This window comes from Macaca thibetana, chromosome 14 (genome assembly GCF_024542745.1).
Source record: "Macaca thibetana thibetana isolate TM-01 chromosome 14, ASM2454274v1, whole genome shotgun sequence".
Taxonomy (NCBI): Eukaryota; Metazoa; Chordata; class Mammalia; order Primates; family Cercopithecidae; genus Macaca; species Macaca thibetana.
In genome coordinates, this window is record NC_065591.1 from 11,927,140 (window position 1) to 11,951,686 (window position 24,547).

At 47.4% G+C, this 24,547-nt stretch overlaps 1 protein-coding gene and 1 pseudogene across 1 annotated transcript in view; both read left to right on the forward strand.

Moving 5' to 3' along the window:
* Positions 1 to 24,547, forward strand: part of FADS3 (fatty acid desaturase 3) — a 173,013-nt gene that overhangs the window by 36,659 nt on the left and 111,807 nt on the right. The window lies entirely within an intron of this gene.
* Positions 3,222 to 4,504, forward strand: LOC126936411 (40S ribosomal protein S2-like; annotated as a pseudogene).

The following is a 24,547-nucleotide window of genomic DNA, read 5'->3' on the forward strand; positions in this document are numbered from 1 at the left end:
GGAGTGCAGTGGCACGATCTCAGCTTACTGCAACCTCTGCCTCCCGGGTTCCAGCAATTCTCAAGCCTCAGCCTCCCGAGTAGCTGGGATTACAGGGGCCCGCCACCATGTCCAGCTGATTTTTGTATTTTTGGTAGCGACGGGATTTCACCATGTTGGCCAGGCTGGTCTTCAACTCCTGACATCAAGTGATCTGCCCGCCTCAGCCTCCCAAAGTGCTGGGATTACAGGTGTGAGCCACCGTGCACAGCACACCTGACTTTAATTTAAAGGACATAGATCATTTCTCAGCACAAAATCTGAGCTCCCTCCATAGCTAAGTCCAGCCATTCCTTATGTGTTCATAACTGTGAACACCTTTCACCGCCATCACCTTCATGCATTTGCTTGTCCTACCCTTTGCCCCCTCAAATCTCCCACTGCACACCCCATCTCCCCAGAGCGGAGAATGCCTCCATGCCCTTTCCAGTACAAGTTCTGGGACTCTTCCAGGGCCTGCCTCCCCTGAAAAGCCTTCACTGCTCTGCCGTCTTCTCTGAGTCCCTGTGGCCCTCCCTGAGGTGCATGGGCACTTACGTCCTTACCAACACTCCTGACATGGCTAGTACTTTTTTTTTTGAGACGAAGTCTCACTTTGCTGCCCAGGTTGGAGTGCAGTGGCAAGATCTCAGCTCACTGCAACCTCCGCCTCCCAGGTTCAAGTGATTCTCCTGCCTCAGCCTCCTGAGTAGTTGGGACTACAAACGGGCGCCACTATGACTGGCTAATTTTTGTATTTTTATAGAGATGGGGTTTCTCCATGTTGGTCAGGCTGGTCTTGAACTCCCGACTTCAGGTGATCCACCCGCCTCAGCCTCCCAAAGTGCTGGGATTACAGGTGTGAGCCACCACGCCCAGCCGTGCTTATTAGATTTATAAACCAAAAATAAAATCTTAAGCCCCCAACCAACTGAATAGACCCTCTTGGCCAAGGTGACCCCAGAGAAACCTGAAAACCTGAATTCCTGACCAGGACAGGAAGGAAGGCCAGACATGCCTCATAGACCCTCTCCCTTTGGAGTTCAGTGAAAAATTATGCCAGGGCAACAGATATATCGCTGAGACCTGTGGTTACCTAGAAGGTAGCCAATGTTGGGGAAGACAAAACCAACTAACTGCTAACACCAGAGGGCACAGTGTGAAGCGCTGTTCCATTATGTAGATCATCAAATCTGCAAATCCGCACTCTGTAGATTTGTATCATCAGCTCCCTGAGGAACCTTCACTAAAATGGATTGTGAGAGTAACTCTACTGGAAGCAATATCTTTGGTTTTAAATGCTGTAAGAGTGGAAAAAACATGTTTGTGTTACTGGAAAGGGGTCCCAATTCAGACCCCTAGAAAGGGTTCTTGGACCATGCCAGTCCATAGAGTATATTGAAAGCAAGTTTATTAAGAAAGTAAAGGAATAAAAGAATGACTACTCTACAGACAGAGCAGCAGCTTTGGCTGCTTGACTGATAGTACTTACAGTTACTTCTCTTTTTTTGAGACAGAGTCTTGCTCTGTCACCCAGGCTGGAGTGCAATGGCTTGATCTCAGCTCACTGCAACCTCTGCCTCCCGGGTTCAAGCGATTCTCCTGCCTCAGCCTCCGGAGTAGCTGGGATTACAGATGCGTTTCACCATGCCTGGCTCATTTTTGTATTTTTAGTAGAGACAGGGTTTTACTGTGTTAGCCAGGATGGTATCAATCTCCTGACCTCGTGGTCTGCTTGCCTCAGCCTCCCAAAGTGCTGGGATTACGGGCGTGAGCCACCACGCCGGGCCTATTACTTCTTGATTATATATTAAACAAGGGGTGGATTATTTATGAGTTTTCCGGGAAAGAGGTGGATAATTTCCAGCACTGAGGGTTCTTCCCCTTTTAAGACAGCATAGGGTAACTTCCTGATGTTGCTATGGCATTTGTAAACCGTCATGGTGCTGTTGGGAGTGTCTTTTAGCATGCTAATGATTATAATTAGCATATAATGAGCTGTGAGGATGACCAGAGGTCACTTTGTTGCCATATTGGTTATGGTGGGATTTGGCTGGCTTCTTTACCTGTTTTATCAGCAAGGTCTGTGTGACCTGTATCTTGTGCCGACGTCCTATCATCCTGTGACTTAGAATGGCTAACTTCCTGGGAATGCAGCCCAGTAAGTCTCAGCCTTATTTTACCCAGCCCCTATTCAAGACGGAGTTGCTCTGGTTCGAACTCCTCAGCCTCCTGAGTAGCTGGGACCACAAGCACATGCCACCACGCCTGTCTCTTTTTCTTTGTATTTTTTGTAGAGCCAGTCTAGTCTCAAACTCCTGTGCTCAGGCGATCCGCTTGCCTCAGCCTCCCAAAGTGCTGGGATTACAGGCGTGGGCCACCACACTGGGCCTTGTTACTGTTATTGAAGGCATTCACCCAGGGAAGAGGCAGGAGCTTTCTTCCTGCTTCATCTCCAGGAGCAGGGAAAAGAGAGAATTTATAGCCCCAGGGCCCTGTGGGCAGATTCTTTCTTGGCTCACTCTACAGAAGGTTCCAGGAAAACTGGCAGGCATGGTGCGCACTGGGCATTTCCCTGCAGCTCAGCCTCCCAGGGAGCCAGGAAAGAATCCTAAGAAAAGTCTTTCCAGAATGCAGGACTCCCAGGGCTCCAGAATCCCTCCTGCAGTGCCAAGCCTGGCCATCATGCTGACTGCACCAGCAGCAGAAAGCAGGAAGCAAGGGGATGATGCGGGACTGGGGGAAGTATTTGGCGGGTAGGGAGGAAGGGGTCAGCTGGCAGCAAAGCCATGGTCCTTGGAAGTTGGAGCCTTTCCTTACTCCACATTGCTCACAGCAGAATCTTACTCCCCACCCCATCCCCACCCCCACTGGAACTAGCCCTCAGGAAGCCACAAGCCTGGAGGACTCCTGTTAGATTGGATGCTTGCAGACTGAGCACTTGCTGACTCCTGGCTGTGACACAAAGCCTTCTGTTGCTCCCCCTGGGTCCCTCACCTGCCAGGATTTACTCATGTTTCTAAGAAGAGGCTCAGAAGCCAGGGGACCTGGAGCAGGAGGCTCCCTGTGAACACAGAGCGTCCTATTCACGGATGAGGGCTCAGTGTACTTGCCCTAAGGGAGTTGGTTGGGGCACGGGGACACACAGGCAGTTCGTGGCAGAGCAGGGACTGGAGGCGGGTCTCTGATCTGAGTCACCGTCCATGGCTACTGCCATCTCCTTCCCTGCCCACCAGTGCCCATCAGTGTCAGGGAGGGCTCCCTGGTACTCCCTGGTTCAGGAGAGGCATCTTGTGACTCCTCATGCAGCCAAGGCCTGGGACCTGGGGCCAGGGAAGATCCTGAGCCTCTGTCACGGGAGAGGGAGTATTGGCCTTACCCTAAGACTTCTCTGCCAGAAACTCCACCCCTTATCCCCAGCTCAACCCCCAGGCAGAGGGCCTTTTCTCCTCCTGCACCTGAATCTCCAGTTCCAGGAAATAAGAAGCTGGCTCCAAAGGAAGACCTCCCCTTTTTCAAGGCCCTGTTTATCTCTAAAGTGGACATGATTGATGCCACAGGAATGCATTCAGCTGCAAGTAACAGAAAACATGACCAACAATGTGGGAAAGATTATAGATGTTTACTTTGCTCATGACAGAGCTTCTTCTCTGAGAAAACACCAAATGGCAGATGACACAGTGCAGCGGGAGGCCCAGAGGCCCTGGGATGAGGAACCGTGGCAGCTTCTGCAGAGGCCTCGGCACTGGCATCTGGGGCTGGGGTCATGGCCAGGGTTGGGGCCAGGGGCATGAGAGCTCCAAGGCTATGGAGCTCTCAGAGGCAAGGCTGAGGATGAGGAGTGGATGCCTGTCACCAAGCGGGGCCATCTGGTCAAGGACGTGAAGATCAAGTCCCTGGAGGAGATCTGTCTCTTCACCCTGACCCTCAAGGAGTCATATCACTGACTTTTTCCTGGGGGCTTCTCTCAAGGATGAGGTTTTGAAGACCATGCTGGTGCAGAAGCCGACCTGCGCTGGCAGGTTCAAGCCATTTATTGCCACTGGGACTACAATGGCCACCTCATTCTGGGTGTTAAGTGCTTCAAGGAGGTAGCCACTGCCATCCAAGGGGCCATCATCCTGGCCAAGCTCTCCATGGTCCCTGGGCATGGAGGCTACAGGCCATCATGGCTTTGTGCTAGCGCACCTTAACCCTGCACCCAAGGGTGCTGGCATCATCTCAGCCATGTTGCCCAGGAAGGTGCTGATGATGGCTGGTATCGATGACTGCTACACCTCAGCCAGGGGCTGCACTGCCACTCTGGGCAACTCTGCCAAGGCCAGCTTTGATGTCATCTCCAAGACCTACAGCTACCTGACCTGACTTCTAGAAGAATACTGTATTCACCAAGTCTCCCTACCAGGAATTCACTCGCCATCTTGTCAAGACCCACACCAGAGTCTCTGTGCAGAGGACCCAGGTGCCAGCTGTGGCTACAACATAGTGTTTTTATACAAGAAAAAGTTAATTACGCCTGTTAAAAAAAAAAAAAAAAAAAAAAACTGGGCACGGTGGCTCATGCCTATAAACCCAGCACTTTGGGAGGCTGAGGTGGGTGGATCACTTGAGGTCAGGAGTTCAAGACCAGCCTGGCCACCACGGTAAAACCCTGTCTCCACTAAAAATACAAAAATTAGCTGGGTATGATGGCAGGTGCCTGTAATCCCAGCTACTTGGGAGGCTGAGGCAGGAGAATCACCTGAACCTGGGGGCAGAGGTTGCAGTGAGCTGAGATGGCACCACTGCACTGCAGCCTGGGTGACACAGTGAAACCCCATCTCAAAAAAAAAAAAAAAAAAAAAGGGAGAAGAAAAGACAGGGCTCTGGGCTGTGGTCATTCTGGTTCTTTTAGGTTTCCCCTCATGGTTTCACGATGGCTGCAGCAGCCCCATACATCACATCCTCACAACATGTTCAGATGCAGGAAGCAGGGGGTGATACCAGGCAAAGATTTTTCACCTCCCAGCTTTGATCTTATCAGCAAAGAAAGACTGTTTTCAAGAAGGTCTCAAGAGGTCTCCTGACCTCTCCTCACAGCACTGGCCAAACAAGGGCTATAAAGTCTAAAGTCCTCCCTGACCAAGCTGGGACATATCTGGCCATCCCGTCCTTTACAGTGAGTGGAGGACAGGAAGAAAGGTTTTGGGACTGATTTTGGGTTAACCAAACAAAAGTACTTGCCACAACTGACCAGCTCTAGGAGTCCTGGTTTTGAGCAACTAGACTTGGGAACAAATGTATCACAAGGCTAATCCTCCCTAGCTTCCTGACAGTTTCTCTCCATCAGAAGAGAAGTGGATCCTCACTGGTGTTCTCTCCAAGCTAGAGTCCTAACCACTGTGAGAATACATTCCACTACTGCTCCACAAATAAGCCACGAGCGCAGGGGTTAGATCTGAGGCTCTTTTTTTTTTTTTTTTTTTTTAAATCTGTCTTTTGTTTGTTTTCTTTTTGTTTTTTACTTTTTAAAATTAATTTATTATTATTATTATTATTTTGAGACAGAGTCTTGCTCTTGTTGCCCAGGCTGGAGTGCCATGGTGTGATCTCGGCTCCCTGCAACCTCTGCCTCCTGGGTTCAAGCAATTCTCCTGCCTCAGCCTCCCAAGTAGCTGGGATTACAGGTGCATGCCACCATGCCTGGCTAATTTTTGTATTTTTAGTAGAGACGGGGTTTCAGCATGTTGGCCAGGCTGGTCTGGAACTCTAACCTCAAGGGATCCGCCTGCCTCAGCCTCCCTGGCCTGTGGCACCCTTTTTGAAAGTTAATTGACTTTACATGTACGGGTTTATTTCTAGACCCTAAGTTGTATCTCATTGATCTACACCATTAATTTCTAAGGCAATGGAGAAAGGGGCAAATGAACACAGGTCCAACTCTTTAGAGAAACAAATTTAATAAAGCAAAACACTCTTCTCACTGGACTACACTGACCTGGGCAGAATTTTTGGGGTTCATGATAGATTTTGAGTCAAAGTATCTTATCTAAACTTTTTTTTTTTGAGACCGGGTCTCATTCTGTTGCCCAAGCTGGAGGGTAGTGGCATGATCGCAACTACTGTAGACTCAGCCTCCCGGGCTCAAGCGATCCCTTTACCTCAGCCTCAAAAACAGCTAGGAGTACAGGCATAAGCACCACACTCAGCCTTATCCGAACTTTGAACATTGGCATGACCTTGGTTCCTTTTTCTTTGGAGATGAAGTCTCGCTCTTGTCGCCCAGGCTGGAGTGCAGTGGCGCGATCTCGGCTCACTGCAACCTCTGTCTCCGGGTTCAAGTGATTTTCCCGCCTCAGCCTCCCAAGTAGCTGGTACTACAGGTGCATGCTACCATGCCCAGCTAATTTTTTTTGTATTTTTGAGACAGAGTCTTGCTCTGTCACCCACGTTGGAATGCAGTGGCGAGATCTTGGCTCACTGCAAGCTCTGCCTCCCGGGTTCACACCATTCTTCTGCATCAGCCTCCTGAGTAGCTGGGACTACAGGCGCCCACCACCACGCCTGGCTAATTTTTTGTATTTTTAATAGAGATGGGGTTTCATCATGTTAGCCAGGATGGTCTCAATCTCCTGACCTCGTGAACTGCCCGCCTCGGCCTCCCAAAGTGCTGGGATTACAGGCGTGAGCCACTGTACCCCGCCAATTTTTTGTATTTTTAGTAGAGATGGGGTTTCGCCATATTGGTCAGGCTGGTCTTGAACTCCTGACTTCTGGGGAGGTGGCCATCCACATGCTGAAAAATGGCTTCTTCTTTTTAATCCTAACCAACTGTCCAAGTCAGATTAACACAAATTCACGCTGTGAAGTTTTGGCCTAGAAGTTACTTTCCCTGGGGAAGCTGATAGCCCCCCTATCTTGTCAATGCCCTTCCTATCAACCCCCTCAATAAGCCCTCCTAAAAGAACAGACTCACAGTCCATATAATTGTGGGGGAGAAAAACCCTTGGTCCCCTGGGTGGTAACAAATGGAGGACATTTAAGGCTGGCAGTTGGTGTCTGGGGAACAGTCTGGATCTCCCGTGCTCCACGACCTACAGATTGCAGACAGCTGGTCAGGTGGAGCCAGGCTGTCAGTTCTCCCATCCCCCGTCCCCACCCCCGACATCATGGGACAGAAAAAGCTGGCACCCGTGGGTGGGAAGAATTTCAGAGAGAAAGAGAGAGATTGAGCAGGAGAGGAAGGCTGCTTGCAGCCTTGAATAACATCTTTCTTTGCATATTTTCTTCCTCCAGAACAGTTTGGAGGCACAGCCCAGCTGCTGCCTTGGCGTTTGATCAGCATGATTACCCACGGGCCCATCCTTTCTTAGCACTGTTAGAGACCACAGAGATAGCGCTGGCTTCCAGAGTGTTCTGGGGGTGCCTTTTCTGCCTTTTTCTATCCTTCCATCCATTCCTGTGGGTTCTAGGGCAGCTGCTGGTTTGAAAGAGAGCAGAGAGACTTTTGTTTGTTTGTTTTGAGACGGAGTCTCGCTCTGTTGCCAGGCTGGAGTGCAGTGACATGATCTCGGCTCACTGTAACCTCCGCCTCCCGGGGTTCAAGCGATTCTCCTGCCTCAGCCTCCCGAGTAGCTGGGACTACAGGCACATGCTCCTACCACACCCGGATAATTTTGGTATTTTTAGTAGACACAGGGTTTCACCATGTTGGCCAGGCTGGTCTCGATCTCCTGGCCTCGTGATCTGCCTGCCTTGGCCTCCCAGAGTGCTGGGATTACAGGCATAAGCCAACGCGCCCGGCCGAGAGACATTTTTTAAGAGCAAAATCCATGCATGGCCAGGCTTCGGAATCTTTCTAAGGCTTCCTAGACTCTCAGGGGACCCACATGGCAGTGGCACTGACATGCAGCCCAGTGTTGTGGCCCAAGGAGGGCTTATGAGCTGACTCAGAGGAAGGAAGCTTGTTCTTGGCTGCAGGGCAAGGCTAGCCATGGGGGTGGGCTCTGGCCAGCTGGTGTGATATTCTTGCTGGTCCTGACTTTCATTTCCTCTGGAAATCCCACACACTTGACCACAGAGGCTTTTGCAGTGTGTGTGTGTGTGTGTGTGTGTGTATGTGTGTGTGTGTGTGTGTGTGTGTGTGTGTGTATCCTAATTCCCGTGTGTGTGTGTGTGTGTGTGTGTGTGTGTATCCTAATTCCCGTGTGTGTGTGTGTGTGTGTGTGTGTGTGTGTGTGTGTGTGTGTGTGTGTATCCTAATTCCCCTGGGGTTTTTCTCTTTTTGTTTTCTGAGCAGTGGGTCACCTTAAGTAAGATTACACACAAAGCTGGAGCTTTCTGTTCCAGGAAGGCAAAGGTTACAATCCTAGCAAGCCTAACACCCAAAAACACAAACACTGAAACCAGGAGAATGGGTTAGAAAATATGTACCCTGGCCGGGCGCGGTGGCTCAAGCCTGTAATCCCAGCACTTTGGGAGGCCGAGACGGGCGGATCACGAGGTCAGGAGATCGAGACCATCCTGGCTAACACGGTGAAACCCCGTCTCTACTAAAAAATACAAAAAAAAATTAGCCGGGCGTGGTGGCGGGCGCCTGTAGTCCCAGCTACTCGGGAAGCTGAGGCGGGAGAATGGCGTGAACCCGGGAGGCGGAGCTTGCCGTGAGCTGAGATCCGGCCACCGCACTCCAGCCCGGGCGACAGGCGAGACTCCGTCTCAAAAAAAAAAAAAAAAAAAAAAGAAAATATGTACCCTGGTCGGGTGCAGTGGCTCACACCTGTAATCCCAGCACTTTGGGAGGCTGAGGAGGGTGGATCACCTGAGGTCAGGAGTTTGAGACCAGCCTGGCCAACATGGTGATTGAGACCAGCCTGGCCAACATGGTGAAACCCCATCTCTACTGAAAATACAAAAATTAGCTGGATATGGTGGCGTGCGCCTATAATCCCAGCTACTTGGGAGGCTGAGGCAGGAGAATAGCTTGAACCCGGAAGGTGGAGGTTGCAGTGAGCCGAGATTGCCCCATTGCACTCCAGCCTGGGTGACAAGAGCAAGACTGTATCTTAAAAAAAAAAAAAAAAAGAAGGCCAGGCGCGGTGGCTCACGCCTGTAATCCCAGCACTTTGGGAGGCTGAGGCAGGCAGATCACCTGAGGTCAGGAGTTCAAGACCACCCCGGCCAACATGGTAAAACCCCATCTCTACTAAAAATACAAAAAATTAGCCAGGCATGGTGGCGGGCACCTGTAATCCCAGCTACTTGGGAGGCTGAGGCAGGAGAATTGCTTGATCCCAGGAGGCAGAGGTTGCAGTGGGCCGAGATCGCGCCATTGCACTCCAGCCTGTATGACAAGAGTGAGACTCTGTCTCGAAAATAAATAAATAAATAAGAAAGAAACCTAGCTCCTTCCACCTGTTCCCACCTGTGTCACTTACTTTTAAAGTTCTGCAAGCCATGTGGGCCCACCCCCTTTTTCCAGCCTGGAGTTCCCTGGGTTCTAGCCCCACGCCCACAGAGAACTTCCGATGGATTTGTTCACAGGGGCTGGGAGTCTTCCGGTTTAAGTAAAGGACAGTGGCAGAGGTGGATCTTCTGCCCCAGAAACATCTCGGCTGAAGGAGACTCCATCTGCCTGGCCCAGTGTATGGGAAGAATGTCAGCCCCTTGTTGGTGAAGGTGTTTCCAGGGACAGGGACAGTGGGCTGCCTTTCTCCAGCGATCTGCCCCTCAGGGGCATATGTGAAGGGGAAAGCCGAAGAAAGAAAAGGCCAACTCGTCCTCTTGGCTCGACTTGTCTCTCCAAGTCATCTTCTTCCTCACTCCATCCAAACCCAAGTACCATCCGCCCATCCAACAGATACTGACTGAACATCTCCCAGGTGCCAGACACCCTTCCCGGCACTGGGATATGGCAGTGATGATGACAGTAAGGCCCAGTGACTCTCAGAAAGTTCACACTGTAGTCACTGGAGGCTGGAAAGGGTCGGTATATTCCACAGAAATAGTGTTAACTACAAGAAAGCAAAAACAGTAATGGCATAGAGAGGGACTGAGTCTTGGGGAGATGCACCCCTTTGCAGAGGGGTCAGGGAAGGCTGCTAGGAGCTGACTCTCCAGCTGAGCCCTCCGTGCTGAGAAGATGCCAGCCCAGGAGAGATTAAGGGAAGAGCATCCGGGCAGAGAGAACAGCAAATATGGAAGTCCTGAGGGGCATCGAATATGCCAGAATCCAGAAGTCCAGGGAGCACTGTGGAAAATCTCTTGGATTGTTTTCCCTCTCACCTGATTACTCTCGGAGATGTTCATGGAAGCAGGAAATCTTTCCCGTCCGCATAAAGTGTGTACACATTTACATGGAGCGCTGGCCGGGCGCGGTGGCTCACGCCTGTAATCTCAATATTTTGAGAGGCTGAGGCAGGTGGATCCCTTGAGGTCAGGAGTTCAACACCAGCCTGGCCAACATGGTGAAACCCTGTCTCTACCAAAAATACAGAAATTAGCCGGGAGTGGTGTGCATGTCTATAATCTCAGCCTCGTGGGAGGTTGAAGCAGGAGAATTGCTTGAAGCCAGGAGGCAGAGGTTGCAGTGAGCCGAGATCGTGTCACTGCTCTCCAGCCTGAGCAACAGAGTGAGACCCTGTCTCAGAAAATCAAAATGAAGACATGGAGGGTCATTTTGACTAAGTAGAGCAGTAGAGGGCAAGCTACACTGTCAGCAGGGACCCTTAGCTTTCATGAGGAGAGAACACAGCCTTCTGTTTTCCCTTTAGTGCCCCATGGAGTCAGACATTCCCGTCACTCGCTGTACAGACTGCCTGACTCCCATGGGCCAAGGATGAGGGTGATGAAATTTCTTCTCTTGGTGAACAACGCTTCTGCTGACTTCTCTTAGTACACACGAATCTACTGAACACTTACAAACGCAGTCTTTTTTGGCAAGGTAGGCTCCAAACTCCTCTTACAGCAGAGGGAGCAAGGTTTTGCTCTCTTCTTCCTTCCAGGAGATGTGGAGCCAGACCAGGTACAAATTAACCTTGCAGTGGGCTCCCTGCTAAGGCTCCGTGCAGCGCCAAAGCCAGGCCCTTGAACTGCGGACTAAGAGGCCTGCTCCCACACTGCCAGGTCACCCACTGAGCTCAGGACAGCTTCTTTTACTTAACTGACCAGAAAGCTGCTGAGGGATCTCAGGGGTAGGCCAGACAAGCTCAGGAACTTTGAGCCCCCACCCCTCCATTCACCCCTCTCATTGTTTCCTCCAACTGACCCTCCTGAGTTAACCCCCCACACCAGGACTGGGAGATCCAATCGACAGGTGTGGTTTTCTCTAGGAAAATAATCATGATAATGACATGCAGGGGGAGGAAAAATCATTCAAGCCCACTCCCAAATCCCAGGGTGAGGGTCTCCCTGGTTTCATCACTTCCTGGGGTTTCTTGATGGTTTCTCCTTAGGGTCTTTCTAAAGTCCCTGGGGCAGCACTTTGCCACCAGCCACCGTGAGTAACACAAAGCGTGCCCGAGTTCACCTCGGGGCCTGAATCTTCCCTACACCGGGCGCCACTTTGGCTGGCAGGAGAGCAAGGTTGGGGAGGGGAACAGGACGGAGAGGAGGTGGGGAGCATGCCACGTGGCACAAAGGCCCAAGAAGCAGACACTGGATCCGAAGACGATGGGCAGAGTGGGAGCAGGCAGCGTCATAGCGGGGGCACTCGGATGCCGTGGATGTGACTCCCCAGGACAGGGAGCAGTGGGTTAAGGAACAGGCAGAAAGAAGGGTCCCATTCTGCTATGGACCAGCAGAGGAAGGGGCCACATCATGGTGAGCCCCCCACCCCACCTGGACTGAGCCTCGGGTTCTCCTGGCCCGGGTGGGCAGTCCAGGAGATCGGCTGAACATAGCCAGCCTGGTCCTGCATGTAGAGGAGGCCTGGGCTGCGGGCAGCCTGGACTTGGTCAAACCGCGCAGGTAATTCTTCCTTCTGTACACGGCTGAGGGTCAGGACACGCTCCCCTAAAAGCCCCGGCTTCCCATGAAAGTCTCAACAGAGGCAGAGTTGGGGCAGCTGTAGGTGCTGAGAATTGCCAGACACCATGATTTCTAAAGCCACTTTCACTCTTTCACCATGTTTGACTCTGTGACACTCGGGTTTCAAGGCCACCTCAGAGAGATAAGGAAGTACAAGGTCAGAGCTGCCAAGCAATAAACTGTGGTTTAGCGGTGGGGACAGGGATTGCAAAATCTAGGCAAACAATCAATGATATTATTGTAGGGACATTCAACAGGTTATAGGGTCTTCATGTCCGTCCATCCTCACAGCAACGCCAGGAGGTGAGCAGAGCAGGTAACCTCATGCAGATGCACATCCAGACAGGAGGCTATGGTGGGCTTCACTGCCTATGTCCCTACCCTGCTCTGGACCTTTAGGGCCTACCTTTATTTTATTCTATTTTTAAAATTTTTATTACCTATTATTTATTATTTTAATCTTTTTTTTTTTTTTTTCTGAGACAGAGTCTTGCTCTGTTAACCAGGCTGGAGTGCAGCGGTGCGATCTCGACTCACTGCAACCTCTGCCTCCCAGGTTCAAGCCATTCTCCTGCCTCAGCCTCCCAAGTAGCTGGGACTACAGGTGCCTGCCACCATGCCTGGCTAATTTTTTTTTTTTGAGACAGAATCTCACTCTGTGGCTCCGGCTGGAGTGCAGTGGCGTGATCTCAGTTCACTGCAACCTCTGTCTCCTGGGCTCAAGTGATTCTCCTGCCTCAGCTTCCTGAGTAACTGGGATTACAGGCAGGTGCCACCATGCCCAGCTAATTTTTGTATTTTTAATAGAGATGGGGTTTCACCATGTTGGCCAGGCTGGTCTTGAACTCCTAACCTTGTGATCCACCTGCCTCGGCCTCCTAAAGTGCTGGGATTACGGATGTGAGCCACTGTACCCAGCCTATTTTTTTATTCTTTTAGAGACAGGGTCTCACTCTGTCACCCAGGCTGGAGTGCAGTGGTATGATCATGGCAACTTCAAACTCCCCGACTCCAGCAATCCTCCCACCTCAGCCTCTTTAGTAGCTAACACTACAGTTGCACACCACTGGGCCCGGCTAGTATTTTTCTTTTTTAATTTTTAGTAGACAAGACCTCTCCCTATGTTGCCCAGCTTGGTCTCAGAACTGCTGGGCTCGAGCAATCCTCCCGCCTTGGCTTCCCAAAATGTTGGGCTTACAGACATGAGCCACCACATCCAGCTATTTATTTTATTTTTTAAATGACACATAAAAATTGTACATATTAATGGGGTACATAGTGATATTTCAATATATATAATTTCTAGTGATCATATCAGGGTAATTAGCATATCCATCTTCTCCAACATTTATCCATTGTTAGAAACAAAATGCTTGTTCCTTGGTGCCACAAGGAAAAATCAGCATTCAGACAAAAAGTTTTCACAGCAAGGCAGTTTTACTTTCTGCAGAAAAGGTGCTGCTCGTCAGCAATCTTGCCACAAGAGCACACTGAATAAAGAAAGGCAGGAATATTTATCCCTTATGTATTGGGTTCTTACTGCTGTGTCCTATCTCCATTGGTTGGAACGGGACCTCACAGTCTAAGTTAAATCCGGTTGGCTAACAACTTAAGACTTTCCTAAATAGGTAAAGGCAATGGAGAGCAAAAGGAAAAGAGGAAGTTGCTTACGAAAGGACTTAGAGAAGTAACAACATTTCCAAATAAGGAAGAGGCAGAGGCTGCGAGCTGGGACATGCCTGAGCATGTCCAGAACAAATATCTTGGCTAAAGTACAAGGACATAGAATATATATATATATTTTTTTTGTTTGCTTGTTTGAGACAGAGTCTCGCTCTGTTGCCCAGGCTGGAGTGCAGTGGCACAATCTCAGTTCACTGCAATCTCCACCTCCCAGGTTCAAGCAATTCTCCTGCCTCAGCCTCCTAAGTAGCTGGGATTACAGGCATGTGCCACCACACCCAGCTAATTTTTGTATTTTTAGTAGAGATGGGGTTTCACCATGTTGATCAGGCTGGTCTCAAACTCCTGACCTCGTGATCCACCCTCCTCGGCCTCCCAGAGTGTTGGGATTACAGGCGTGAGCCACTGCGCCCAGCCAGACATAGAATATATTTATTCCCTTATATCTAACAGTTACATAGGATAGGTCTTAACAAAGAGTTATTAGCAAAAAGCAAGAGGGCTTTGGAGGAAGTTAGTCTTTAAAAGAAACTATTATTTCTAACATTTATTATTTATTCTTTAACAAGAAGGGAAACTTTGAAGAGGAACTTTTTACTTTCCACATCCATTTATCTTTTTTTTTTTTTTTTTTTTTTTTTTTTTGAGACGGAGTCTTGCTCTGTTGGAGTGCAGTGGCGAGATCTCAGATCAGGCCTCCCGGGTTCACGCCATCTTTGCCTCAGCCTCCCGAGTCATCCAGGCTGGAGTGCAGTGTTAGCCAGGATGGTCATCTCAGCTCACTGCAACCCGTCTGCCTCCTGGGTTCAAGCGCGCCCGGCTCTTTTGCCTCAGCTTTGTCCCAGAGTAGCTGGGGCCATTCCAAACCTCTGCGTGCTCCGTGCCTCACCATGCCAGGCTAATTTTTTGTATCTTTAGTAGAGACGAGGTTTCACCATGGTGGCCAGGCTGGTCTCGAACTCCTGATCTCAAGTGATCCACCCACCTTGGCCTCCCAGAATGCTGAGATGACAGGCATGAGCCACCGTGCCTGGCTTTCATTCACTATCTCTTTTTTTATTTTGAGACAGAGTCTTGCTCTGTCGCCCAGGCTGGAGTGCAACGGCACGATCTCAGCTCACTGCAACCTCTGCCTCCCAGGTTCAAGCGATTCTCCTGCCTCAGCTTCCTGAGTAGCTGGGATTACAGGCGTGAGCCACTGCACCCAGCCTTTTTATGATATTTTTATGTTGTAGACCCACAGAGCTTGTGCTCTCATCTCCCTAAACAAGAGGCAGGAACAGAGTGTTCACTCTCTCTCCCATAGCACAGAACACTGTGTTTGCTATGGAGTGAATTAAATATTAAGCAAATATTTATAAGATGAGTGGATGGGTAGGTAGCTGCATAGATGATGGTTCTGTCTTGCTTATGAAGAAGTTATCCCTCAAGGGACATCATTAGCCAGGGTTTGATTCCCTGCAGGCCCCAGCATTGGTTCTAAATGTAGAATGTTTGGTCCTATCCATCCTTGCCCCAGGGACAGAATAGGGATCTCCTCCTGCCAGAGGCCCCTCCAACACCCACTCTTCTTCTCTGAAGCTGATTCTCCGGAAACGCCTCACTACCTGCAAAGTGTGGCTTAGTAGGGATTGGCAGATCTCCCTCTCGAGACCATTTGCCTCCAAAGCTTGATCTCTGAGCCTGGAACAAAGGGCTTTGTTGTCAGGTGAAAGCCTTCCGCAGCCCTAGAGCCAGCCCCACAGCGCCTCCTGCTACAGATGCTCTGCCTGACACCCTATTATCCTGGAAAGGCTGGGAGGACATTGGCAGGGAGGGACAAATAAAATGAAGCTATCCTTCTGAGGAACACAGCATAAAATCCAGAAATTGCTCCCATGGCCTATGGAAAGCTGATGTCTGATAGAGGCAGCATCCCAAGTCACGGGAAAGAATGGGTGACTTTGGCAGGGCACAATGGCTCACGCCTGTAATCCCAGTACTTTGGGAGGCCGAGACGGATCACCTGAGGTCAAGAGTTGGAGACCAGCCTGGCCAACATGGTGAAACCCCACCTCTACTAAAAATACAAAAATTAGCTGGTCCTGGTGGCATGCGCCTGTAACACCGGCTACTTGGGAGGCTGAGGCAGAAGAATCACTTGAACCTGAGAGGCGGAGGTTGCAGTGAGCTGAGATCACGCCATTGCACTCCAGCCTGGGTGACACAGCAAGACTCCATCTCAAAAAAAAAAGAAAACCAGAAAGAATGGGTGACTTCATAGCTGGTGTCAGGAGAGCCTCATGGACTCAGAACCAGCTGGAAGCATTCCTCATGCTGTGGACCACGGTGCATTCCAAAGGGGTTGGGGATTTATTTATTTATTTATTTATTTATTTATTTATTTATTTAGAGACGAAGTCTCACTTTGTCGCCCAGGCTGGAGTGCTGTGCTGCAATCTGGGCTCACTGCAACCTCTGCCTCCCAGGTTCAAGCAATTCTTCTACCTCAGCCTGCCAAGTAGCTGGGATTACAGGTGCCTACCAACACACCCAGCTAACTTTCATATTTTTAGTAGAGACAAGGTTTCACCAAGTTGGCCGGGCTGGTCTTGAACTGACCTCAAGTGATCTGCCCACCTTGGCCTCCCAAAGTGCTGGGATTACAGGCGTGAGCCACTGCGCCCAGTGGGGTTGGAGATTCAAATGTAAAGATGAAACCATACAAGTCTAACAGAAAACATAGACCAATTCTCCTATAATTTGGGAGTGGGGAAAAATTTCCTAATTTTGACTCAACACCTGGAAACAATAAGGGGAAAAGATGAACAAGTCTCAAGGAATTAAAGTTTTGTATGGAAAAGAAATTAAATGAAAATTTTAAACATACGCAAAATTAAAAAGAAAAATGATTGGTTTTTTTTAAAAAAAAAAACCTTACAACCTACATCACAGACAAAGGGCCGATATTCTTAGTATACGATGAGCTTCCAATATAAATTAAAAAGGCCAACAACCTGAAAGAAAAATGCACTAAAAATACAAACAGTTTACAGAGAAAGAAAGGCAAATATTTCAAAACTATATAGAAAGACACTCAACCTTGCTTATAGTAAAAGAAACACAAATTGCCCCAAATAACTTTCTTGTTGATCAGATTGGCCAAAATCCAAAAGCTTACTACTGTACACTCGCTTTTCCAGGCTGTGAGAAAACCAACATTCTCACATATTCCTGGTGGGAAATGCAAAATGGTACGGTCTCTGTAGAAGAGAATTTGGTAATATCTAGCAAAATTATGAGTGCATTTGCCCTTTGATCCTGCAATCCCACATCTAGGAATCTATACTAAAGATACACTGAAAACAATACAAAAAGGCACTGAGACGTGCTGTTTATTGCAGCCCTGTTTGTAAAAGCCAAAGCATGGGAGAAAGCCAAAAATCCATCAATAAGGACTTTGAGAAATAAACAATAGCACATCTACACAATAGGGTACTTTGCAGCCACAAAAAGAACAAGGAAGATCTCTACAAGCGAATGCAGTATGATCCTAAGGACACCTTAGGATCTGTTTCTCTAAGAAGGAAAGATACAAATATAAACAAAAATATATAAATACAGGGCCGGGCACGGTGGCTCACGCCTGTAATCTCTGCATTTTGGGAAGCTGAGGTGGGGAGATCACAAGGTCAGGAGATCGAGACCAGCCTGGCTAACATGGTGAAACCCCGTCTCTACCAAAAATATAAAAAATCAGCCAGGCGTGGTGGCGCGTATCTGTAGTCCCAGCTATTTGGGAGGCTGAGGCAGGAGAATCACTTGAACCTGGGAGGCGGAGGTTGCAGTGAGCTGAGATTACACCACTCACTGCACTACAGCCTGGCGACACAGCAAGACTGTCTCAAAAAAAAAAAAAGTAAATACTTTCTTATAATTAAATACCAAACATTGATAGTTTAACAGAAAGAAAGAAGAGAGTAGGGGGAGAATAGACACTAGATCCATTTATTTATTTATTTATTTTTTATTTTTGAGATAGGGTCTTGCTCTGTTACCCAAGCAGTAGCATGATAGCAGCTCACTGCAGCCTTGAAATCCTGGGCTTAAGCGGTCCTTCCACCTCACCCTTCCATGTAGCTAGGACTACAAGCATGCACCACCACACTTAGCTTTTTTAAATAAAAAATTTTAAATTGTTGTACAGATGGGGTCTTGCTACATTGCCCAAGCTGGTCTTGAACTCCTGAGCTCAAGTGATCCTCCCCACTTCAGCTTCCCAAAGTTCTGGGACTATAGGCATGAGCCACCATTCCCAGCCTAGATCCTTTTAAATATATCTTATTTTATAGATTTGACTTTGACCATGCATATATTTCACATAATTATAAAACTAAATTAAACTTTAAAAAGCAATTCTAAAAATTGAAAGCAAAATGAAGTAAATGCTCCTAACTGTGTAATGGGTTAAATGGGTTGGCAGCACAAACACAGAGAGGAGCTCTTCCAAAGGAGCTTTAAAGTACATTCATTTGACTGTATATTCCTGGTGGGATTTACTATATGAAGAAAACTACAAGATCAAAATATTAAGCTGTTTTCAATAGTAACTGTATTCAATTATTCAATAATTATAATAATAGGGATTATTACTTTAACACTGCTGTGTATGTCGTGGAGAAAAATATAAATAAATAATTCTGTAATTGTACTTGAGAACAGATATTTGGGGCATTAGAAGAAAGGCAATTCAGATGTAAAATCTTTAAGATGAAGCAAAAACCCTAGAATTCTGAATTTGAATTGAAAGTATCAGAATGAACTCATTTTTCTTCTTTTTTTTTTTTGAGACCGAGTCTGGCTCTGTGGCCCAGGCTGGAGTGCAGTGGCGCGATCTCAGCTCACTGCAGGCTCCAGCTCCCGGGTTCATGCCATTCTCCTGCCTCAGCCTCCCGAGTAGCTGGGACTACAGGTGCCTGCCACCACGCCCGGCTAATTTTTTGTATTTTTAGTAGAGATGGGGTTTCACCTTGTTAGCCAGGATGGTCTCGATCTCCTGACCTCATGATCCGCCCGTCTCGGCCTCCCAAAGTGCTGGGATTACAGGCTTGAGCCACCACGCCCGGCCTCATTTTTCTTCTTTTTTTATTTTTTATTTTTTTTAATATTTATTTATTTATTTATTTATTTATTTATTTATTTTGAGACGGAGTCTCACTCTGTAGCCCAGGCTGGAGTGCAGTGGCCAGATCTCAGCTCACTGCAAGCTCCGCCTCCCGGGTTCACGCCATTCTCCGGCCTCAGCCTCCCAGGTAGCTGGGACTACAGGCGCCCGCCACCTCGCCCGGCTAGTTTTTTGTATTTCTTAGTAGAGACGGGGTTTCACCGTGTTAGCCAGGATGGTCTCGATCTCCTGACCTCGTGATCCACCCGTCTCGGCCTCCCAAAGTGCTGGGATTACAGGCTTGAGCCACCGCGCCCGGCCCTCATTTTTCTTCTTAAAAAATTTTTTTAAATGGTCCAATCTGTGTCCTCTGAAAAGGCCTAGCATTCTTGAACACAGAAACAATGAGTGCTTCTGGTACCCAGATGGTGATTTGTAAATGCTATTAAGATTGGTGCAAAAGTAATTACTTTGGCAAACCTCAATTACTTTGACACTAACCTAATATTTCCACCGAAGGAACCAGGACTCCTGGGAGAAATGGCTGATTGCAAGCCTGGGGAGTAGAAGTAAATGTACAAAGTGAGTTTAAGCCTGGAACAGCTCATCACACCAGAAAGCAAAGAACTAATCAAAGATCTCTATTATAGAGGCCATGTCAAAAGGACTCACGGTCAAGGTGAACAGGCTGCCACTGTACCCAAACTGAGATAATTTGAAAATCAATACAGACAATAATTATAGTAAATTGAATTATAGTTAATCAAATACTTTTAAATCCAGGAGTTCGTAATTTTTTTAATTTAGTGGATACTAGAAAACTAACTTATTATATGTGGGGGAAGGAGGTGGAGAAATCAAGCATTTCTTCAGCCATTTTTTTTTTTTTTTTGAGATGGAGTCTCACTCTTTCTCCCAGGCTTGAGTGCAGTGGTACAATCTCAGCTCACTGCAACCTCCACCTCCCAGGTTTAAGCCATTCTCCTACCTCAGCCTACCAAGTAGCTGAGACTACAGGCATGCGCCACCACGCCAGGCTAATTTTTGTATTTTTAGTCGAGATGGGGTTTTGCCATGTTGGCCAGGCTGGTCTCGAACTCCTGACCTCAGGCGATCTGCCCGCCTCGGCCTCCCAAAGTGCTGGGATTACAAGCGTGAGCCACCGTGCCTGGCCTTTTCAGCCTTTTTAAAAGAACTATTCTTCAGGCTAGCCAAATAGTTCATAAAGGGAAGATTCTACAGAAATATTTCACATAGTAAGGGAAGATGGAATGATAGGTTTGAATATCACCATTTTGCAAATTCTAATAAATTAAGAGAGCAACAACTGCTAACAAGCAGAAAGACAGACACGTACCTTCTGATGGAAGAACAAAACATGACCTGTAAAGTAACTGGGCCAAAAATAATATGCCCCAAATATCTGATCAAGCCTCTAGATTTAACTACCAACTTACAGGAAATTCAGGGGACAGAGGAGCATGTCAAATACCACAAAGATAGTAAGCTCCAGATCAGGGAGTGGGGGTGGAGAAAGAAGATGGGAAGGAAGTCTGTTTTATTGTTTTGTTTTGGTTTTTGTTTTTTGAGACGGAGTCTCACTCTGTCACCCAGGCTGGAGTGCAGTGGCCCGATCTCAGCTCACTGCAAGCTCCGCCTCCCGGGTTCACGCCATTCTCCTGCCTCAGCCTCCCAAGTAGCTGGGACTAAAGGCGCCCACCACCATGCCCAGCTAATTTTTTGTGTTTTTAGTAGAGATGGGGTTTCACCGCGTTAGCCAGGATGGTCTCGATCTCCCGACCTCGTGATCCGCCCGCCTCAGCCTCCCAAAGTGCTGGGATTACAGGTGTGAGCCACTGTGCCCGGTCAGGAAGTCTGTTAAGAGTCTAAAGAGACATATCAACCAGCCACAGAACTGTGTTTTTTTTTTTTTTTTTTTTTTTTTTTGAGACGGAATCTTACCCTGTCTTCCAGGCTGCAGTGCAATGGCGCGATCTCGGCTCACTGCAACCTCCTCCACCTCCAGGATTCAAATGATTCTCCTGCCTCAGCCTCCTAAGTAGCTGGGATTACAGGTGCCCGCCACCACGCCCAGCTAATTTTTGTATTTTTAGTAGAGACGGGGTTTCACCATGTTGGCCAGGCTTGTCTCGAACCCCTGACCTCATGATCTGCCTGCCTCGGCCTCCCAAAATGCTGGGATTACAGGCGTGAGCCACCATGCCAGGTCTACAGAACTTTTTAAATCCTGGTTCAAACAAATTAAATTTTTTAAAAGGCATTTTTTGTTTGTTTTTGTTTTTTTAAACTATTCTTTAAGTTCAATTTAATTTTAAGTTCTGGGATACATGTGCAGGACGTGCAGGTGTGTTACATAGGTAAATGTGTACCATGGTGATTTGCTGCACCTATCAACCCATCACCTAGGTATTAAGCCCCACATGCATTAGCTGTTTATCCTGATGCTCTCGCTCTCCCTGCACCCCACAAGCCCCAGTGTATGTTGCTCCCCTCTGTGTGTCCATGTGTTCTCACTGTTCAGCTCCCACTTGTCAGTGAGAACATGCAGTGTTTGGTTTTCTGTTCCTGCGTTAGTTTGCTGAGGATAATGGCTTCGAGCTTCATCCACATCCCTGCAACGGATATGATCTCGTTCCCTTTTATGGCTCCATAGCATTCCATGGTGTATATGTACCACATTTTATTTATCCAGTCTATAATTTTTTTTTTTTTTTTTTTTTTTTTTGAGACGGAGTCTTGCTCTGTCGCCCAAGCTGGAGTGCAGTGGCGCGATCCTGGCTCACTGCAAGCTCCGCCTCCTGGGTTCACGCCATTCTCCTGCCCCAGCCTCCCGAGTAGCTGGGACTACAGGCGCCCGCCACTGCGCCCGGCTAATTTTTTTTTTTTTTTTTTTTTTTTTTGAGACGGAGTCTGGCTCTGTCGCCCAGGCTGGAGTGCAGTGGCCGGATCTCAGCTCACTGCAAGCTCCGCCTCCCGGGTTCCCGCCATTCTCCTGCCTCAGCCTCCCGAGTAGCTGGGACTACAGGCGCCCGCCACCGCGCCCGGCTAATTTTTTGTATTTTTAGTAGAGACGGGGTTTCACTGTGGTCTCGATCTCCTGACCTTGTGATCCGCCCGCCTCGGCCTCCCAAAGTGCTGGGATTACAGGCTTGAGCCACCGCGCCCGGCCAATTTTTTGTATTTTTAGTAGAGACGGGGTTTCACCGTGGTCTCGATCTCCTGACCTTGTGATGCGCCCGCCTCGGCCTCCCAAAGTGCTGGGATTACAGGCGTGAGCCACCGCGCCCGGCCTATCCAGTCTATCATTGATGGGCATTTGGATTGATTCCATGTCTTTGCTATTGTGAATAGTGCTGCAATGAACATACACATGCATGTATCTTTATAATAGAATGATTTATATTCCTTTGTGTATATAACCAGCAATGGTATTTCTGGTTCTAGGTCTTTGAGGAATCGCCACACTGTATTCCACAATGGTTGAACTAATTTACACTCCCATCAACAGTGTACAAGCGTTCCCTCTTTCTCCACAGCCTCAACAGCATCTGTTGTTTCTTGACTTTTTAATAATCGCCTTTCTGACTGGTGTGAGATGGAATCTCACTGTGGTTTTGATTTTCATGTCTCTAATGATCAGTGAAGTTGAGCTTTTTTTCATACGTTTGTTGGCCACACAAATGTCTTCTTTGGAGAAGTGTCTGTTCATTCCTTTGCCCACTTTTTAATGGTGTTTTTTCTTGTAAATTTGTTTAGATTCTGGATATTAGACCTTTGTCAGATGGACAGATTGCAAAAATTTTCTTCCAATCTGTAGGTTGTCTGTTCACCAAGATGATAGTTTCTTTTTCTGTGCAGAAGCTCTTTAGTTTAATTAGATCCCATTTGTCAATTTTTGCTTTTGTTGCAATTACTTTTAACATGTTCATCATGAAATCTTTGCCTGTGCCTATGTCATGAATGGTATTGCCTAGATTTTCTTCTAGGGTCTTTATAGTTTTGGGATTTACACTTAAGTCTTTAATCCATCTTGAGTAAATTTTTCTATAAGGTGTAAGGAAGGGGTCATGTTTCAGTTTTCTGTATATGGCTAGCCAGTTCTCCCAGCACCGTTTATTAAAAAGGGAATCCTTCTCCCATTGCTTGTTTTTGTTAGGTCTGTCAAAGATCAGATGGTTTTAGGTGTGCAGTCTTATTTCTGAGATCTCTATTCTGTTCCATTGGTCTATGTGTCTGTATTTGTACCAGTACCATGCTGTTTGGTTAATGTAGCCTTGTAGTATAGTTTGAAGTCAGGTAGCATGACTCCTCCAGCTTTATTCTTTTTGCTTAGGATAATCTTGGCTATACAGGCTCTTTTTTGGTTCCACATGAATTTCAAAGTAGTTTTTTTCTAATTCTGCAAAGGATGTCAATGGTAGTTTAATGAGAATAGCATTGAATCTATAAATTACTTTGGGCAGTATGGCCATTTTCATGATATTGATTCTTCCTATCCACGAGCATAAAATTATTTTCCATTTGTTTGTATCCTCTGTGATTCCCTTGAGCAGTGGTTTATAGTTCTCCTTGAAGAAATCCTTCACTTCCCTTGTTAGCTGTATTCCTAGGTATTTCACTCTTTGTAGCAATTGTGAATGGGAGTTCATTCATGATTTGGCTCTCTGTCTGTTGTTGGTGTATAGCAATGCTTGTGATTTTTGCACATTGATTTTGTATCCTGAGACTTTGCTAAAGTTGCTTATCGGCTTAAGACACTTTTGGGCTGAGACGATGGGGTTTTCTAGATATAGGATCATGTTATCTGCAAACAGAGACAGTTTGACTTCTTCTCTTCCCCTATTTGAATACCCTTTATATCTTTCTCTTGCCTAATTGCCCTGCCCAGAACTTCCAATACTATGTTGAATAAAAGTAGTGAGAGAGGGCATCCTTGTCTTGTGCCGGTTTTCAAGGGGAATGCTTCCAGTTTTTGCCCATTCAGTACGATATTGGTTGTGGGTTTGTCATAAATGGCTCTTATTATCTTGAGGTATGTTCCTTCAACACTTAGTTTTACCACAAAATAATAAGAGCCACTTATGATGTTGAATTTTATCAAAGGCCTTTTCTGCATCTATTGAGATAATCATGTGTTTTTTGTCTTCAGTTCTGTTGAATTATGTTTATTGATTTGCACTTGTTGAACCAGCCTTGCATCCCAGGGATTAAGCCAACTTGATTATGGTGGATAAGCTTGTTGATGTGCTGATGGATTTGGTTTGTCAGTATTTTATTGAAGATTTTCGCATCGATGTTCATCAGGGATATTGGCCTGAAGTTTTCTTTTTTTGTTATATCTTTGCCAGGTTTTGGTATCTGAATGATGCTGGCCTCGTAAAATGGGTTAGGGAGGAGTCCCTCCATTTCAATTGTTTGGAATAGTTTCAGAAGAAATGGTACCAGCTCCTCTTGGTACCTCTGGTAGAATTTTCAGCTGTAAAGCCATCTGGTCCTTGGCTTTTTTTGTAGACTATTTATTACTGCCTCAATTTTCGAACTTGATATTAGTCTATTCAGGAATTCAACTTCTTCCTGGTTCAGTCTTTGAGGGTGTATGTGTCCAGGAATTTATCCATTTCTTCTAGATTTTCTAGTTTATTTGCATAGAGGTGGTTATAGTATTCTCTAATGGTT